Raw genomic sequence first — 16,120 nt, 5'->3', positions numbered from 1 at the left:
GTCAATGGAGGGGGACTAGGCTTACAAAATGCCCAGTTTTTTTGTTTGTTAGCTTTGGGGATTTTTTTTACACTGACATAAACTATTCAGTAGTCCAAAAGAGTTCCTCTCTTATTTTATTATGTGCAAAATTATGAAAGGCAATACCTGGAGTTTAAATATTTAACTTCAGTCAAACACTATAGAGGACCTTTTTATCTGCCAAAGCTTTGGCTTCCTGGTCCCTGTAGGTATGCTACCATCTGATTTATGCAGGAGGTGTAATTAAATGGAAGATAAAAGCCTGTCATTTCACTATTATAAATATATTGTGAGATCCAATACTAATACTGAAGAGGTTAAAGGGGCCGTGTTGCATAAATGTAAACTAAAAGACATAATGAGACTTAATCAGAATGTAAAGGAAATGAATGACCATGTTTTAGCTTTCTGTTTCAGACTTTACTGAAGAATAAGGAGGAACTAAACCTTTAAAGAATTCATTGTTTGCATGCTTTGTTTCCAAAGAGGATGTGCCACTATAGTCATTTATAATAACTTACTGCAGGTGCATGAGCACATCACTGAAAAATATATAAAAACATATTTAAGTCTTATTTTTTATTTCTTGGTTCCAAATACAATAAACAGAACATCTGTCGTGTGATTACCTCCCACTCAAACTCACAACAGGGATCAGTGGCTACACCTGAATGCACACCACACTTCGGTGAGCTGCATTCCCGGCTGATTGTGAGTTTGTTTGTCCCTGAACGAGTAAGAGCATTTGCTTATTAGCAGGGTGTGGTTTCCTGCGCAGCCACGGTGGAAATGAACTCCTAGCACTTTGCTGGGAGTGCTGTGATGGATTAGATGCAGAACCAAAGCCTTTTTGGAGCTCTGTTGAAAAAAATCTCAGTGTAAGGGGATGACTCCGTTTGCTTGGTGTTTCTGTTTATACGACGTCCAGCCAAGTAAGCTTAAAAAAAATCACCCAAGGATTTCTCCTCAGTATAAGGCACTGGAAAGTACAACCAGTAAAGTAAGTGTATAAGCTGATTATGTGTTCTTAAGCATCATGCACTGGCTCTTAAATCAAGTGGCAGCAAGTACAGGAGCAGGTTCAGTGAATCTCTGCAGAAGCATTTAATGCAATTATGACAATGTAGATTATGAAATTATCTTGTTATCCTTATTGACTTTTGCTTTAATTAGTTTAGCATTTGGCTACAACGAAGATAAAGCACAATATATACACACACTCGGACATTCTGTAACCAGAATTATACTACATAAAGTGGGCTTGTTGTTTGCCAGTAATCAAGGTTCATCATCGTGGGGAGTGATCACTCTGTTTTGTAACCTTTCAGAATGTTTTTAACTAGTACAATCAGCAAAACTAGAAACTTAGTTTGTGCCAGTTGCTAATGGAAGATCTGTTAACTGAGCCCTCTGTGGCTACACTGCAGTTTCTCCAGAAGCAAATCAATCCCCACAGACTCCATTTTTTGAGCATTACAAAAACACTACAAAAATAGTTTTTATCTGAGTGGAGTGATTTTTTTTATATAACTCATCTCCCTGGATACTGGAGTTAGGGGCTGCTTTGTTTGGAAGGTATCCCCATATAGGCCATTAGAGCCAATCCACATCTGCAAGGCCCTACCTCTGCTAACTGGAGTCACTAAACTGAAATTATGTAACAATAATCTGGCTTGGTGTTTGGTACAGACTATCCAATATGTTTGTGCTTATGAAATTCTAGTTTTCTATTAATCTGTTACTTGGCACAAAGTCTTCAACCAACTTAAAGAAGTTGAGATGCTTTTCTTACCAAGCTCTTTAGACTTGGAACAAAGTAGCAGGTATCTGCATTTTCCCCATATCATTTATATATGCAGCTAGTTAATGATAGCTATCTCTATCAAGTCATCCAAATATTGTAACTTCTGGGTCAAAAAAGGGGAAAAAAAAAAAACACTGATATGGACACTGAAGCATCAAAATGGGTGAGATCACAATTGTTATGTCCGTTTTTTCTGTTGTTCATTTACATGACCACAATCAAGCACTGAAGCAATTGATGTGAATCCTCCCTACTCAGGATTTGTAGACACTAATCATATCTTAATTATCTTAATAAGATCCCAGTTACACAGGCAGCCACTGGTCATAAGGAAAAATATAGCTGGTTTGCACTAATCTTCTTTGGTTGCTACAACAGCTGCCCAAAGTTTACATGGTACACAACTACCAGCTGCTCTAACAGAAGAAGTAAAACAATGGAAACTGAATGTTGCATGATGAATGCAGTGCTAAGGTACAACATTTACTTTAAAGGTGATCATTGTGCAGTTACTGTTACGATATTACTTCAGGGAGCAGACATGACACCGTCTTAGGTTTTAGCCATCACTTTTTTGTTATCTCCCTCAAGGCAACCTATCCCCTCAAACACATCAGCAAATTCTTTGAAGATGTCTTTGAAGAGTAATATCATCTTCTCTTACCAGCCTTTCTCTCATTGCATCCGATGTAATTCCACACACTACGCGATCTCTGATGAGGGATTCTTGCAGTTGTCCAAATTCACGTGACTTGGCCCTTAGTTTTAGCTCTGTGATGTATTGGCTAATTGGCATATCCCCTTGCACACACGTGAAAAACTTGTACCTTTCATAGGTTATGTTCTTCTTTGGGTTACAGTATTCCTCAAATTTCTCCATTATTTTCTATTTTCGTCAGCTTATGCTCATCACCATTTTCCGCAAACGTGAAGGTATTGTACACTTCAACCGCTTCCTCTCCAGCAACGTGAAGAAATAGTGAAGACTGTACCTTGGGTGGCTTGCTAGCCCCTCCTGTAGCCGCGAGATACAGCTCGAACCGTTGCCGAAACCGTCTCCAATTTTCCGAGAGGTTCCCTTGCAGCAAATCAAGTCCAGCTGGCGGCTTAAGCCCTTCCATGTGTGCGACACTCTTCTATAGCCTTATCAGTTCACTTCTGATACCATGTTACGATATTACTTCAGGGAGCAGACATGACAGTTACAGTTTGCACAACACCTTTCTCAAGTTTTTTCAAGTGAGTCTTGGCAGACAACTTGGTGTCATTCATGCAAATGACAGGCAATCGTGATCTACTAGTGACCAAAGAAATCACAAAAAGTTTGTTCTGTTTATCTGGATGTATCGTTTTCAGTAAGAGAAACATTTCCTCACTTATCCCAGTGACTTCTTCAGTCTCAGCTGACTGCTAGTTTCCCCAAATCTTTAAACAGTGCATTTGCATAATGACTGAAACTAGCACCACTGACTAACAGTGGGCTGTGGGGTCAGTTTCTTGATTACTAATATGCAATCACAATATTCTAAGATTCTTTAACTGGATGATTAAGAATGCACAGGACAATGTGATTTTCTGTTTTGTTTTTTTGTGCATTGGTTTTCTTATGATCAGTTTACGAGTGACGGAAACCGCTCACCAAACAGTGGGGGAATGCACAGTTTCCCCTCATGTCCACTGATTGTATCACACTTAATGTGCAGAAACCTCTATACTGTATATCCTTTTACAGACATGTCCATTCAAAATGTGTTGGGACATGTTTTTTGGTGTTATGTCCTAAAATTTTCCATGTAATCTTTCTAAACTTAAAATGTAGTTTTCAGTGCCTAATAAAACTTACTGGTTCTTAATGATATGATATGTGTTTGTTTCCTGGAAGCATTAATCAATCTGGATGAAACTGAATTTAATAAACTGCCTAGGTCATCAGGATTATCAATACCTAAACAGCTTTTGGGAATTACACCCAAATCCTTACAAAGTATATTATATGTAGTACTGCTGTCAAAACGAATGGCATGATTACATATACCCTGCATGTAGGATTCTTGGAATTATGTGTCGGTGTTGGTGTCTGTAATTGATTACTTTGTGTTATACAATAAACCTGTTGTCATGGTCCGCGGCCCGGCGTCTGAGGTGCTGATGGGATGCCCACTCCCGTGGGCGTGGCCGCTGACTCCACACCTGCATCCCATCCCAGGCGATCACCAGGTGGACCATTTAATCCTGCCCAGCCTGCTGCTCCACGCCAGTCCGTAATCGTCCTTCAGCGGTAACGCACACCTACGGGAAAGTCCTTAGGCAATCCTATCCGTGTGAACTAGTACTAACTCTGCCTTGTATACCCAGATCACTGCTCGGCGTGTTTTGAGTCACCAGCCTGTCCACCTGCCTGTCCAGAATTTGGATCACGATCAACCCCAGCTGCCTCGCCCTTTCTGGAGCTTCTCCCCACGGACCCTCACCCCTCCCTCCGGTTCCCTTGGCCCCGCTATCATCGTAAGACGCGTACACTACCTCCCCTCGTATGCTGCCGGTTTACCCGCACCCCAATAATCCTTTTTTCTTTTTCTGTTTCAGCCTCCCACGGTCCCGCTCTCGGCGTTTCCTGCGCGATTCTTCTCCCGGTCCCTCGGTTTCTCTGGTTCCGTGCGTTTTCTCCCTTCTACTCTCCCGGGACACTCTCAGTTATAATAAAGTTTATTTTTTCTCTCGTACCGCTGTGTGTGTGTTCTGCTCCTGGGTCCAGCTTGTGTGTTGAACTTCGGTTCTTGACACCTGTAGCTTGTAATAAAGAACAGCAATGAATATATGCATTTATTATTGATTTGTTTGGTTATGAACAGGAGTTTTTGTTACAGTAATATAAAGAATATATATAAGAATATAAAAAAAAACATGATAAATTAATATACATGTCTGTGTGTTCATACAAGTTTTTTTTCCAACTCTTGTGTGAAAACACAGTTTGTTTTTATAGTTTAGTTTTTAGTTGAATTTTTTAAAGTAGATTTTTTCCTTTTCGTCTTTGTGGGTTCTCTGGTTTCCTTACACTTTGTTATTTGAGTCTCATGTTCATGTATTTGTTAGGTTTTTCTTCATTTGCTGGAATTACTGGCTTTCTCCATTAATCAGCTGATGTTTTCTTTCTGTAAAGTTCACCCACTCTTTTAGTTTTGATTATAATAATATTGTTTATACCTTTGTCTAGGTTCTATCCCATTTCCACTTTCCTCCATACCTTCCCCTTTTGAAGTCCCCCCACCCAGATTGCTCTTGTGCTCAGTTGTCATCTCTCACTTGTTGCAGGCAATTTTATCATTCTGTAGTTTTAAAAAAATATATTTTACACCTTCCTTAACAAGCCATCATTCTAGTTACACAACAAAATAATTCCAATTAATGCAAATCAGTACTATGAAAGAATGTGTGTGTCTTGGGGGGGGGACCCTTTGTGTTCCCAATTAGATGCCACACCATGAAAGCAACATTTTTTCCTTTGCAAAATAAGGTAGTTTGTCTTTCCCAATGTGATTTGTGGTTTGCGAAAATCTTGAAAAGGTCGCTCAATAAATCTTCAGATTATGTGTTGCTGTTCATACCGATGGCTGTTTGTGTGTGTTTGGAGAGGTGTGTTGCAACCTTACCATTACATTCCTTCAGCCATACACCTATACACCTTACTAGTCTCTATGGTAACTAATGTCCTGAATGGAGACAGTGCACTCCATTTTTTTCTGAAGTCTACCTCTGTTTCACATTCCACTTGGTGATTAGGCATCACTTTCTTCAGTACTGCTAGTTCTTTGTGTGCTGCACTGTGTTGAAGGTTTCTAATATTAATAGCCTAATGACATGATCCTGTCCACCCCTAATGCATGTCTGATGTCTCCTGTGCTTTTAGAGCCTGTTATCCACAGAGCCACAAATTGAGGTGAGAGAGAATAAGGCGTTGTAACATCTCTTACAACGGGGCACTGTAAAAAGAAACTACTCACAGATGGAGACATGGTGGGAATCCCCTTGTTTGCAAAACTAATCCAAAGCATAACTTTCCATTTACACAAGCTAGGCTGCAGAAAAAAGGAGTATTAAAAAGGCATGACTAAGCACTGAAATGGGCATGAAAAGTGTCTTAAGCATCACTGTATTTGTAATGCCCCTGAATTTCCTGTGATTTTAGCACCGCAGTGTGAAGATTGTGCCGTAAGCTAAATTCAATTCAATTCAATTTTATTTATATAGCCAAATCACAACAACAGTCGCCTCAGGGTGCTTTATATTGTAAGTTAGACCCTACAATAATACATACAGAGAAAAACCCAACAATCAAATGACCCCCTATGCGCAAGCACTTTGGTGACAGCGGGAAGGAAAAACTCCCTTTTAACAGGAAGAAACCTCCGGCAGAACCAGGCTCAGGGAGGGGCGGGGCCATCTGCTGTGAGTGGTTGGGGTGAGAGAAGGAAAACAGGATTAAGACATGCTGTGGAAGAGAGACAGAGATTAATAACAAGTATGATTTAATGCAGAGAGGTCTATTAACACATAGTGAGTGAGAAAGGTGACTGAAAAGGAAAAACTCAATGCATCATGGGAATCCCCCGGCAGCCTACGTCTATTGCAGCATAACTAAGGGAGGATTCAGGGTCACCTGATCCAGCCCTAACTATATGCTTTAGCAAAAAGGAAAGTTTTAAGCCTAATCTTAAAAGTAGAGATAGTGTCTGTCTCCCGAATCCAAACTGGGAGCTGGTTCCACAGAAGAGGGGCCTGAAAACTGAAGGCTCTCCCTCCCATTCTACTTTTAAATACTCTAGGAGTTAGTGGCAGTTGTGAGTATGTGCACATGCTTTACTAAAGTGGAAAAAGGCACAGTTCTTGCAAAGTGGGATTCATGTGAAAATATCAGGATGGTACTGTTGAGTTTATTGACTTGTAAACAATGTAAAATTTTAGTTTCAGCACTACGGACAGCTCTGGGGGTTACAGTATACTTAATGTGACCACATAGTCAGCTAACATACAGGTACAACACTCCAACACACATATATGCTAATAAGTGCAAAGTAGCACCTAAGTGCCAAAAAACTGGAACAAACTTCTGGAGCAGTCCCCCACACAACTGATTATATCATTTGTCAGCAAATGCCATTAAAATGTTCCAAAAGACACAAATGTAAATGAGAGGTTCAGTTCAGTGACGCCAGCAAGCAGACACAGAAGAGCTCTGTGCCTCTAATTCCAGCATCCATGTTATAAAAGAGCAAACTGTCGGTGATGGCCAAAACAGTTTGTATACCAGATGGTAAACATGCTTTTAAATGCAGTAAACTGTGTATTTTAAAATGGGAGTCTATGGAGATGCACTCACTTTTGGAGGAAGCCTTAAGTGGCCATTAAAGGAATGATGAGCATTTGTATGGAATGATTCATTCTTTCCACCTTATGAATGTAAGTCCCGCTGTTCTCTTTATTGGCACAGTTGCCCAACTTCGTCTGTCTTGTGGTATTGGACAAAAGGGGTAACAAGGTGTAACGCATTATAAATTAGAGGCTTATGGTAATCAGATTAATCAGTAGTCAGATTACTTTCTATTCATTGTAATGCTATACTTTTGCTTTAGTCAGTTTTTTATTTACACTTTCCAATAAACACTGATAAAAAACATTTTTACTTGCAATACAAAAGTGGAAAAAAAGTCTGACACATTTTATGCGTTTGCCTCCAACTATTTGGTTCACAGCTGAAATAGCTGTATCCAGGAGCATGCCAGGGTCAGCTAGTGTGAGCGCAGAGAGAGGACAGCGTTCAATTTTTGGAAGCTACTGAAAGCCATCAATCTGGTGGAAATTAACTTGTTGTTGGTTATGTGGTTGAGAAAACGGCACAACTCTCTATGCAGTGAGTGACATACAAAATCATACTGTTATGTGATCATACAACCAACACGTGTGTGCTATTTTTGTTAATAAACTCATATTAAACCAGTAGGTCACATTGTGACATAACAGAGTACTTTGTAATGGCAGAAACACTGTAATTTAAGATTTAAAGAGTAACATAACAGTATGCAAAGATTTCATCAAAGCTTTATTTACAGAAAACAGCTGACTGATGATGCTGGGAACAAGGCAAGAACTTTGAGACAGAGCATACACGGTTGAAAGCAAAACAGTGAATTCATTTCATACTTCAGTCTATCAGTATTATTGAAATATTATTGTATGTGCTTTTATATGTGCCAGTGTAAGCATTTAAAGTTAAATTATCTACACAGCAAATGGAATTTTATACTTTATATAAATCTTGCAAGATGTCAAACTTCAAACTATCTCTCAGTTTACCATCCAGGAAACAAAGAGCTATGAGGCTGATGAGAGCTGACTTAGTGCAGTGGAACAAAAAAGTGAAAGCATCTCCACATTATTCTGGGATTTATTTTGTGTTGGCAGATATACTCACTGCCCTTCCCTGAGCCTGGTTCTGCCTGAGGTTCCCTCCCGTTCAAAATGAGTTTTTCCTTCCCTCTGTCGCCAAAGTGCTTGCTCAAGGGGATTATATGATTGTTGGGGTTTCAACCTTACAATGTTAAGCACCTCGCAGTATCTGTTGTGATTGGGCATTATATGAATTGAACTGAACAAAGCACAAGGGACAACTGAGACATTATATACATACCAGGTAATTAGGGAGATGGGAAACACCAGGGAAGACAGCTGCAACAAATCAGGATAAACAAGACACAGGAAGTCAAACTCAGTGTAAAGCACACAAGACATGAGACTATCAAAATAAAAAAGGAACTAAAACACGCGCACACACACAGACCCAAGGACAAAAATGGAGATATCAAAGGCAAAAGCAGACAATCAGGGAGGCAGAACACAGTGAGACAAGGTAATGAAGTTGCCAGTGAGTGTGAGAAGACAAAATAGAAACATCCATCCGCTTATCCTTTTTTTCAGGGTCACAGGGGGCGCTGGAACCTATCCCAGCTGTGAGGGTGAGAGGCAGGGTACACCCTGGAAAGGTCGCCAGTCTGTCGCAGGGTTAACACAGAGAGACAGAAACCATTTGCGCTCACATTCATTCCTGCATTCACACCTATGGGCAATTTGGATTAATCAGTTAACCTATCCCCGCAAACTGCATGTCTTTGGACGATGGGAGGAAGCTGGAGTACCCAGAGGGAACCCACGCAAACACGGGGAGAACATGCAAACTCCACACAGAAAGACCCCGGCCTGATGGTGGAATTGAACGCGGGACCTTCTTGCTGTGCGGCAACAGTGCTAACCACCGTGCCAACCACCGTGCCACCATGCTGCCAAATAGACACATAAACCTCCTATTTCCATTGTTCTCACAATAACCTGTAATTAATATTTTAGCCTGAGGTTGACACAACATTCACTTTGACTCGTGGCAGCAGGTACCATCCTGGTAATGAAATTTTTAGAAGGGGAGCCATGGGAAGTCAGATGACCCACAGAGTGAGAGAGAAACAGATGAGGGGAAAGAGTGCGATAAAACAAAGGTCAGGGACCAATAGTGAAATAATGTTAGGAACAAAAGGAGCTTTGGCACGTAGCAGATTATTTCTTTTGCATTCTGAATGATGGCGAGTCATACTGTGAGGAAAAAATAAATGCAAAGGACACTAGGATCTACTGTATTGCTAGCTGTTCTGCAGTAAGGCTGCCTTGAACTGAGCATTTCCACAACTGCCTATGCTGATGTTATGCAGATGTATGCATATGGTACTCACCGTTATATTGATAGTAAACAAAACAAAAAGCCAGATTTTTTTTTTTTTAATCTGATACAAACTGTCTAGACACAGTACTAAAAACCAAAAATATCACTGTAATGGCAAAGCGGGTGAAAGGTTAAAGCATTTATTCAGTTACTCTTGAATATTTGTCACACAATCTCTCTCTCTCTCTCTCTCTCTTTCTCTGTATGTATTTAAGTGTTTTGTTACAGGGAGCAGTAATTTCCTGGAGTCTTGTCAACAGATTCACCAATTTGTTGTGACTGCTCTGGCCTGTCTAAACAACTGCTAAACTAAAAGGGCATCAACCAGGAATGTGTGCTTTAAATGTACTCTAAAAAGTAGGAAATAGGAAAAACTGCAACTCTGTGTGCAACTGCAAGGAAGCCTAACGCCTTAGAAATACTGACTTGGGTACCTTCTGTGCTAGCTTAGCTGTTTCACCATGTTTCATATTTCATATTTATTTCAGTCTGTGCACACAGTTCAAAAGCTATTCTTTACCATACAGTCATTAACGTGGCATTTGGCAAGAGTAAATAGTGCTATTCTGTGCATATGAATTACTACTAAATGACAAATTGTGACTATCCATAGATGACCAATTTCAAAACCAAATATTCAAGATAACATAACCATCTCAAAATAACATTTAAAAAACACGGCGTCTGTGATATATTAGAAGGAATATCCTTTCTATGTCGTCCATCTATAGTTCTACTCTTGTAGTTTAAACAGCAGGCTTATTAGTTTTCATCTTCCACTTTACAACCCAGTTATTGTCTGCCACCCCTTTAAATGGAAATGCAATCAATACACACTCTCCTCAATACTGTGTTGCTCTCATTCTGTTGCTCATTCTGTACAACTTTCTCATGCTTGATCTCGTCAGATCTTACAACTGAGTACAAACTGTGTCTGCTACCTTGACATTGTCTGCGTTTTTGACACTGATTCAGTCTGATGAAAGTCAGGTGAGTCTCATAGATCCTGAGAACACCAGATGATGTAAAATATATTTAAATATATTTTACATCATTAAATATATTTTCACCTACTGATCAGAAGGTTAGTGGTTCGATCCCTGGCTCCTCCAGTCTGCATGTCAAGGGTGAGAATGTGTGTGGCTGTAGTTAAGAAGCACTCAGTTTAGAGAAAGTGTGTGAATGTGGCATGTTGTATAGAGCACATTCAGTGTCTGAACAGAGTTTCGTCATGTTACTTTTGCACTATCATGTTACATGGCTTGATTAACCCTGGAGAAACCATGGGGTCAAATTTGACCCCATGGTTTCCCTAGTAAACCAATGGGGTCGGCTCTGACCCCATGGGTTCTCCAGGGTTATGGTACACATTAGGCTGACATCTGGGGCCAGGGCTGAACACACTGCTGGCACAGGGCCAAATTTATTAATTTGTTGTTTTAGTGAAAAATCCAATTTAAATAGAAATCTCTCATTTAAGAGAAAATTGGGAGGCCAGATTACAGCTCGTTCATCATTGGTGAAATAAATGGACTGGTATTTATTTTGCACTACTATAATTCTCGTTCACACTCATACTCACACTTCACATGATGCATCAAGGGCAACTAAGGGTGCACTACCTCGCCCAAGGATATTTCAGCATGCAGACCGGAGGAGTCAGGGTGCAATCCACTGACCTTTTGATAGGTAGACAACCTGCTCTGCCACCTGAACCACAGCGGCTTCTGATTTCCACTTAGAGCTGATTTCATACATATACTCTGTGTTGTGAAAAACAGGTCAGGTTAAAACCATTTTCTACATAACACACAACACATTAAAATATCAAAATATTATCAAAACACTGTTCTTAAATTAGACAGCGCCTCCATACAGTGTCGCAAGAGGTAGGAGGCAGGACACAGAAAAACCACTTGCAAGCTGTGAATCACATTGCTGCAAATCAGTGCATGCAGACATGAGATGGACTTTTTATAGTGGTAGCAGTATATCAATGAATAATGACAAAAAATATGAAAGAATTGGATAGGTACCTTTATACACAGTTTGTGTACATTTTTTCAAAACCGTTCAAATCACTGTTACTGTTACTTAAAGGTTTAAAGAAGAATTAAAAAGTTCAGCACTCATCTTGATTAGGTACGGCCCACGAGGGTATTTGTAGTGTTGTTTTCCAGGCAAACACACATATCTTGATTAAGAGGGAGTTTTTGTCACCACCCTTCTTAATTCCTATGATTCTGTTTTAAAAGTATGTAATGATGATCGTTGATCTGTTTTCCTCATCGAAGTAGCATTTTGTATTTTAGATACGCAAGCTCAGACTTGAACCATCATCTGTTTGCATTTGTTCAGTCTATTGTTTTATAATTGTCCATTCATTTACATGACTCAATTGAAATCTTGAAAAAAGACTATTGTACATTCACAATGAACTTTGCAGAAATTAAATTAGCTTCTTTTTTAACTAAAAGAAAAATCTACTGGATGTTTACTTTAGAAATAAGAATGTCGAAATGTCAATGAAAACTCAATTTTAAAGACTACCAATGACATGATGGACATTTCTTTCCCGCTGTCTGCCTCCCGTACTGCTCAGTGTAAGCTGTATCCTGATGGAACCTGTCTGCACTGGCTGGCATTAAAATCTCATCATCTGCTAAACACAAAGACTGGTAGGAAAGGTCAAGAGACAGAGGGTGGTGGGAAGCTGGCATCACTCAATCAATCACTCAGACACACATACACACACATTCAAGAACACACACTAGTGCACACTAGAAGTAACATACATGGCGGAATACACATAGATGTTGCATATGTGCATGCACACAAACCTACCCAGCTTTTGGTATGGTGCTTACATGTATTTAAAGACACTGTTAAAGTCAGACGATGTAAATGAATGCATAGCTCATATGCACACATACATAGAAAAGTATAAACCCATACAGTATAAATGAGCAAACATACTGCAAACATGCTCCTTTCTTACATAAATACAGACTCATACAGAGAAACATGCACACACACACACACACACACACACAAAGCTCTAGGGATTACTTCTGGCAGCCCTGAATGCAAACTCAGATGTTTTGCTGTGACTCTATGGATATTTTATAGGACTCCTGCGCAAATTGTAATGAATCTTTCATGAGGTTACATCGCATTGTGTGTTTATGTGTGGTTGGGCTGTGTGGGCCCACACGAATGTGTCGTGCACAACCAGAAGATTATAAAGTCGTGGTTAAGAGAAATGAGATCCACTTAAACAGGGCAAGAACCATTACCTTACTTCACCTCACATACCTAATTTTAAAAAAGATTAAATTCCAGCATTGAACTAAATATGCTATGCCTGTTGTTATTGTCTGTGTCATGTTGTCAGTTTTTTTTATGCATTGTTATGTGACAATGAGAGCTAAGAAACATCTGGAGCCCAGTATCATATATGTGTACAAAAAAAAGTCAAAAAAGCTGATTATGATTTAAAAATGTAATAAAAGAATCTTCATATCTGCCTATAATGTGGGTTCAGCAGGGGTAATATTAGGTGAAAGAGATCCTGAATAATTATTTCACTTTCACTTTATTTCTAAAGCACTTTAGTGCTGTACAGAAATAAAAAATAGAAAAATGATAGAACAAGAATAAAAGAATATATCAGTAGAGGTACATACAAAGGGCAAGAAGAAATCGAAAGCATTACATAATCCTTTCAAATAATTAAGCGCTTCACTGTGTTACACTCCAATAAAGTGAATGACAGTGTTTGTCTTTGCTGAAATAAATTACTAGTGATGAAACAGTGAACGATATATGATAGGTAATTTGTCAAATCGTTCATGCAGCGTTAACAGTAAAAAATAATAATAATAATTAGGAAGGAATAAATAGCAAAAAGCTCTTACAATATGAGATTGAGTTGATTATGTGTAATTTTTTTATATTTTGATCATAACTTCTCTCTTTGAGATAACGAAGAGTATACCTCTTAAGATATTCCAGATGGAACCATCCAAGAAAGAAAAAGCTGTTAAAGTGCTTGTGACCTATAGACATACAACAATAAACCATGATTTGGAGTCACTAATGGGCAATGTTTTATTTTTTACAGCATGCAAGCCCCCAAAAACCGTGGTAACCACAGCAATGAGTAGGAGCCTCATTATTACCACTGCACCACACAGAGGATTTAGCAGCAGGCTGTTATTATAGACCACAGGTGAAGTGGTGGGGGGAGTGGGTGTTTGACATGGGGGTGTGGTGTTAAGGGCCAGTGCCTACTGTCGGGTTGTACTGTGCTGTAGTATTGTGTGTATTCTTTTTATGATGTGGCGCCATCTCATGGTTAAAACCTGTAATGATGACAGCATGATATAGTGTTGGTGTTTTTTCACAAATAGGTTGGGTAGAAAAAAAAAATTTCTGTCTTAACATGTTAGAAAGCTCTCCTCTATCATCTTTTATTGCTCGCATGTAGTTGATACTCTAACCAGACCTCTGCGTTCCATGCAGCCCAGATCGGGTGTTTGAGAAAGCTGATAGCCAGATGTTGTCTGTCACCACAAAAGCCAAGAAAACAGTTTCACGTGCCTCTGAAAGGCAGCCAATGGAGACTTGTGGAAAAACAGCAGCTAAGCAAGAATTATCTGGCAGCGATAACATTTGGACCTAAATCAGTCAGAATATTACATGGATCAACAGGGATGGGAGCAAGGGCAGAAACCTCGCAGCTGAAATAGTTTAAACTTGGAACCACACAGTAAGATATCTTAAAGGAAGATGTCTTAAAAGCTTATCATTAATATGTCTGCATGATAAGTGGCATTGATTTAAAGTTTTCCAGAGCAGCACTTACATCAGGAAATGTTAATGACATATAATTATAGCGTAATTTTAACAATTGAGGGTAAAGAAAATTGAAGCCAATACAGAAGTGAGGCTGGCTACAAAAGTGAGTTAATCCCCAAAACTCCCAATTTACAGCTAATTAGCTTATAGCTAATTTCCATCCTTCGTATTCATCTGGAGTGATTTTTTATTTTATTTTAAATAACTCACCTGTTTAGGTAGATCTCAACACAGACACCTGTAGCCACTAACTGTGTGCCTCACATTTGCTAATCTCAAACGTGTTTGTGGTGCAAATGAGTTTTACAGCATTTTTCATGGAGTTATCTGGCAACCAGTGAGCCCTCGATTTTGGTGATTTCAGTTACTCAAGTATTTTATTTTTTGTTACTAATTGGCAGCGATCTGTGTGTTCCATCTATAAAAGCATCTTGGTAACAAAGCTCATTGGCTGATAACTTAACACTCCGCCTTCTCGTCCTAATACGGTCATGAGGATAAGATGGCCATGATGCTAAAATGTGATGTAATGGTGGCTACTTCTATTTTCTGTACAGAATCTGATTTTTTTTTTTTTAAGTTGTAATGCGTGAAAGAGTTCAAAGTTTTGTTTTTAACCTAACTTTCCTTCATTTCTTCAGAATGTGGGCAAGGAGCTTGTCTTTATATTTATCATCACCAAAAGACTGCTACAGCCTAGAAATGATCCAAAGCATGACCTACATGGTGCCTGATGATAGACTAACAGCCTGTGTGGGGTGCACCTTTCCTTTTTGCTCAGTGGCACCTGTGACACATTCCAGCTTCCCTGTGACTATAAAATGGACAAGCAGTTAAGAGGATAGATGGATGGGTGGATGGCCTATGTGACAGCTGTATCTTTTTCTCCTTCTTCATCTTTCAGCTGCATCTTTAAAGGGTCACAGTATCATCTGCCTACATCTGGTTGGATTTATTTATTTATGATTTGCATATTTGATTTGACAAAGATTGTACACCCGATCCCCTTCCTGCAGCAAACCTCCCCTTTTATTGGAGGCTGGGCAAAGTAGGAGTACACAGGAATGTGGCCCCTCAGTGGCTGCCTTTGCATGACAATGGATAAGCCTTGTAATTCTGGACCCCTGTAGCGACCAGATCTCCAATCGTTGGCAGATTGTAAAAGGTATGTCATGTGCAGTGTGCAACCAAGCATGGCACAGGGTCAGGGGTTCAAGCTATGCTAAAACAAAGCAGTTCTATGAGACTGGAGGTGATGGTGCTAGTTGGCTCGTGTTTTATCACCACAAGATATCCCTGTAACACAAAACACATTTGTTATTTTGACATATTTTCACATATGGTAAATGGTAAATGGCCTGTATTTATATAGCACTTTTTACTAGTCCCTAAGGACCCCAAAGCGCTTTACATATCCAGTCATCCACCCATTCACACACACATTCACACACTGGTGATGGCAAGCTACATTGTAGCCACAGCTGCCCTGGGGCGCACTGACAGAGGCGAGGCTGCCGGACACTGGCACCACCGGGCCCTCTGACCACCACCAGTAGGCAACGGGTGAAGTGTCTCGCCCAAGGACACAAAAAATATCTTTGTTTGAGAGCTAAAAATGTTACCAATGTTAAAACCCCGGTTGTTTCCTAGCAGCAAGAAGATCCTGA

General features: G+C 39.7%; 1 long non-coding RNA gene across 1 annotated transcript; it reads left to right on the top strand.

Moving 5' to 3' along the window:
- Positions 1-3,946: 3,946 nt before the first annotated feature.
- LOC113027435 (uncharacterized) lies at positions 3,947-4,588 on the top strand. The gene is made up of 3 exons (XR_003273052.1): positions 3,947-4,103; positions 4,181-4,330; positions 4,412-4,588. It is a non-coding gene; the product is annotated as an uncharacterized LOC113027435 (long non-coding RNA).
- The last annotated feature ends 11,532 nt before the right edge of the window (positions 4,589-16,120 follow it).

Source organism: Astatotilapia calliptera, chromosome 7 (assembly GCF_900246225.1).
Source record: "Astatotilapia calliptera chromosome 7, fAstCal1.2, whole genome shotgun sequence".
In the NCBI taxonomy this organism is placed as follows: Eukaryota; Metazoa; Chordata; class Actinopteri; order Cichliformes; family Cichlidae; genus Astatotilapia; species Astatotilapia calliptera.
This window is presented reverse-complemented; position numbering and strand designations above follow the sequence as displayed.